Source organism: Lemur catta, chromosome 3 (genome assembly GCF_020740605.2).
Source record: "Lemur catta isolate mLemCat1 chromosome 3, mLemCat1.pri, whole genome shotgun sequence".
Taxonomy (NCBI): Eukaryota; Metazoa; Chordata; class Mammalia; order Primates; family Lemuridae; genus Lemur; species Lemur catta.
The window spans coordinates 77988188-77993284 of NC_059130.1; positions in this window are offsets into that span (position 1 = coordinate 77988188).

Genomic DNA, 5097 nt, shown 5'->3' on the forward strand with positions numbered 1-5097 from the left:
AGGATATTCACTCTCACCATTCTTATTTGGCATCATAATGGAAGCCAGTGCAATAAGGCAAGTAAAAAGAAATAAAAGGCATACAGATAGGAAAGAAAAAAATGAAACTGTCCCTATTTGCAAATGACATGCTTTTCTACACAGGAAATCCCAAGGAATCTACCAAAAAAAAAAAAAAAAAAACCCAAAACAAAACAAAACAAAACAAAAAAGTCTCCTAGGACTAACAAATCAGTTCAACAAGGATCTAGGACCATCATGCAAAAATAAATCAGATTTTTATATATTAGCAATGTGCAACTGGAAACTGGAATTTAAAAAACAATACCATGTAAAACAGTTCATAAAAATAAAATATTTAGGTATAAATCTAATAAAGGATGTATAGGATCTGTATGCTAAAAACTACAAAATGCTGATGAAAGAAAAGAAAACCTAAATAAATGGAGAGATATACCGTGTTCATGGACTGGAAGAGTCAATATAATGAACCTTGTCAATTCCTCCCAAATGATCAATACATTTAACAAAGTACCAGTCAAAATCCCAATGGGATTTTTTTTTGTAGCTATAAATAAGCTAGTTCTAAAATTTATATTAAAAAGAGAAATAAACTGGAATAGCTAAGACAATTCTGAAAAAGAACAATAAAATTGGAAGAATCACCTTACCTGATTATAAGACTTACTTATATAAAGCTACTGTAATCAGGACAGTGTAGTATTAGTGACATCATAGATATAAATGTACAAAGCAAAACTATATAACTTTTAGGAGAAAACAGGAGAAAAATCTTTGTGACCTGGGGTTACACGACTTCTGACTTGACACCAAATGCATAATTCATTTAAAAATTTGATAAATTGGACTTCACTAAAATTAAAAACTTTCACTCTCCATATGATCCAGTTTAAGAAAATAAAAAAAAGCTATAGACTAGGAGAAAATATTTTTAAATCACATATCCAATAAAAGACATATCCAGAATTTATAAAAACTCAATGGTAAGAAAATAAACAACCTAATGTAAAAACGGGCAAAAGACTTAAAGAGACACCCCATCAAAAAAGATACTGTATATACACACGGCAAAAGAAATCTACAAAAGGTTGTTCAACATCATTAGCCCATTAGGGAAATGCAAATTATTAATAAAACCACAATGAGATACCACTGCACATCTACTAGAATGGCTAAAATAAAAAATGGAGACAATATTAAACTCTGATGAGGCTGCAGAACAACTGGAATTCTCAAATACTGATGGTGGAAATGCAAAATGATATAACCACTCTGAAAAACACTTTGGCAGTTTCTTAAAAAGTCAAATATACATTTACTATATGATCCAGCAATCCCACCTCTGGGTATCTACTGTACATAAATGAAAACTTATGTTCACCTAAAAATCTATACATGAATGTTTATAGCAGCTCTATTAATACTTGCCAAAAACTGGAAACAACCTAGCAGATAAATGCATAAACTGTGTTACAACCATGTAATAAAATACTTCTCAACAATAAAAGGAACGAACTACTGATACACATAATTTGGATGATTCTCAAAGGCATTACGCTGACTAAAAGAATTCAGTCTCAAAAGGTTACATACTGCATGATCCCATTTATACAACACTCTTAAAAACAGAAAACTGCAGTGTTGGAGAACAGATCAGTGGTTGCCAGGGGTCAGGAGTATGTGTGTGTGTGTGTGTGGGTGTTGGGGGTGGGGGTGGGGGTGGGATGTGATCATAAGGGATAGCATAAGGGAGTTCTTTGGTGATGGAACTGTTCTGTATCCTGATTGTGGTGGGGGTTATATGAATCTACACACGTGTTAAATTAATAGAACCGCACAATCTCCCTCCACCACCAAAAACGGGAGCACATTTACTATATGATAATATTTTAAAAATCTGAAATAAAAACCCCACAGGAAAAAAAAAGGTATTTCATTTTAAAATAGAAGCTCAAGAAGTAGAATAATTTCTTGAGGATTGGGGAAAGAATTAAAGTTTTTATGAAGGATGAGACATTTAAAAAATGTATGTTAGAGGTACAGACTGTAATACTTGTTCACAATCTATCTTCTTTGGTAGACTGTGTATAACGAGGGCAGGAACAATGTCTTGCTTGTTCATATCTATATAAGCAGCAATTAAAGCAGTACTTTGTGCACACTAAGCACTCATGTAAGTATATGATTGACCTATTGCCCATGATGTCAATAGGTAAAGATACAATAATAGGACATTCTAGGGAAAGTAAAAAACATGAGAAAATACCTCAAATTTCCATTTTTTCCCTGTTTCTAAATATCCCCTACCCCTTCAAGGTCAGTTAAAGTTCTAGCTGGTCCCCATGATTGTTCCAGCCCACACTCATATTTCCAACTTGTCCAAACTTGCTCTAGCAAACTTAGTGTAATATTTTAGTATAGTGTTACTCAGTATTTTAAAGCCTATGTCTCATTTCCTTTAATAATCATTAAAATGTGCCCCTTTTAATATTATTTAAATTTTAAAATATATTACATCACTAAAACCAAATCAAAGCACTGCTTAGCTTCAAACTGCACTTCATTCTTTCCTTCAGTCCTCCAAGAGATTTTCATCTACCCCTACCTCCCCTAAATCGGGCAATCCTTCCCTCCTCATGTGTTCCCATACCCACATCCCTATTAATAGTTTAATGCTTCATGATCAGTGTTTACTAATTTAAGATTTAATATTATTCCCTAATGTGCTAACATGTAACTCTTTTCCTCAGCTCTTTCTTTTCCTGAGGACAGAGATCTGCCTACTAACTACTTCTTTATTATGACTAATGTAATGTGTAACAGATACTTGCTAATTAGATGTCCCTGTGTGCCATTCCCTAGCCTACTCTACTCCTAATATTTTTACTTCTCTGCTAAGAAAAAAAAATTTTTTTCTTCAAAAGCTAAACCCAGAAAATTGTTGTAATAGATGTTTAAAAGGACACAGAAAAATATACCTTTTAGTAATTCTGCATATTCATATCTGAAATTGCCAGAAAGCTTACAATGCTGGCATTCTGTAACTGGCACTATTGCACTTACATTATATGCTGACATTAGCCTGAATCAGATGATTGAACTTAAGCTGGCTTTGAATTTAACTTGGCTAATCTTGTGTTCCATTATAAAGGAAATATAAAATTAAGAATACGTATAAAATATTGGATATTTATCAATTGTGTCTAAAAGAAATTGAAAAATATTTTTGTTAATTTTTGAAAAATGGAATCATATTCCAACCCCTTTATACTATGTAGGTCTTCTTAACATTAATGTATATTTTCAGAAATATATAAAAAAATAGCAGAGTATTTAAAGTACAAACTAACTTTGGTCAAATACCACAAATACAGTTTGTGAAATATTCATAAGAATTTAGGATAGCTATTCTTCATTTCCTTAGTACTAGCCATGGTTAACAAATATCAACACTTCAAAGCAAGCAAAATCCTTTATCCCTTAGACTTTCAACAACTATTCCTAGTTCCTACCCCCCAAATTATCTCACCACATGAGATGGTTTACTTCCTCTAAATCAGTCCCAGTATTTGCTTTATTTTTCCTCAAATCATTGTGTAGTTCTTTTTTTTTTTCCCAGAAATTAAGCTAGGCTGAGTAGCAAAGATAAGCTTTACAATACTATGTAAGGCTAGCAGGGCTATCTCTGAATGCCTTTATACTTGTAAATTCATGAAGAAGTGAAAGTCAGTACCTTTTTCAGAGCAGAAGACTTAGTATTCAGTTTACAAGTTAGAAATAATTTTTATATACTCTCTAATAAGAATGTTTGTATATGCCTGGGTACACATATAGCCATAGTGTCCAATACATTTTGCCAAAAGCAGTCTTAGAAGTCAAAAGGACTTAACATAGTACTGAGAAATATTATCAATGTATCTCTCTCTCTAATGAATAAAATAAAATGTTCACCCTCTGGTGCCCAAAATCAGAAGTACATTTCCATTTTCCTGGCTTATATCCAAAATACGATTAGTGTGGTACATGAAGTTTCTGCTTCATATTTAACCTATACCAAAATAGTTCTCAAAGAAAGCCACTGGCTTTTTTAAAAAACAGGTCTATTCCAATATCTAATAGAAAATCAACAAAATTAACATAGTAATTTTAAGAATCGCTTATGACAGCATGTGATACTTAACATTTCAACTGGTTTTATAATACCAGAACTGTAAAAATTTAGAATTGGAAGGAATTATAGTTATCAGTAATCTATTCTCCAATTTAAAACTTCATGTTAGATAATCAGTGAAAGAATTAAATTTTTGTTTCTGCTGTTTGTGAATCTGTTAATGAAATGAAGAACAAAGTCTGGGTAAATGGAATTGAATAGCAATGAGACTTTTAATACTTATGGTTCTAGTTTTAATTTATAAATATCCTTAAGAATTGGAAAACCTTCATACTATACATAAATTTATTTTTTATTTTCCACTCATTTTACTCAACCATACTACCAATATTTATTGTATATCTATTGCAGTTTCTATGACATATGCTGGGGTTTTAACTGTCATGTTTTCAACCTAGTCAAAGGTATAGATAAATAAACAGCAATCCCAACACAGTATGATGTGTGCTACAACAAAGAATGAGCACGAAGTGTTAGGGCCATCAAAGCAGTCTTGGTAAGGGAAGTAATCGGGAAAGGATTCTCGGGAAAAGTGACATATTCATTGAGACATGAAAGAGGAGGAGGGAAGTGGGAGGGAAGAATTATTCTATAGCAAGAAGGAAATGTTACATACAAAGGGTCTGAGGTGGGAGAGAATGTGGAAATTGGGAGAAACCACAGAAGTATGGGTGGAAAGAAGCCTGAAAAGACATGGTCAGAGGTGAAAAGAAAATCTGAAGAATATGGTGTCCTAGAAAGATTAACAGTATCTAACACTGGAAAGAAGACTTTAAAATATCCTCTGGATTTAGTGACAAGGAAGTTATTGATGTCCTGGGAGGGAACAACCACTGTTTGAATTAACTGGAAAAAATGAACAAGAGTCAAGAAAGTAGACGTTTCTTTGGCTATGCAGAAGCTTT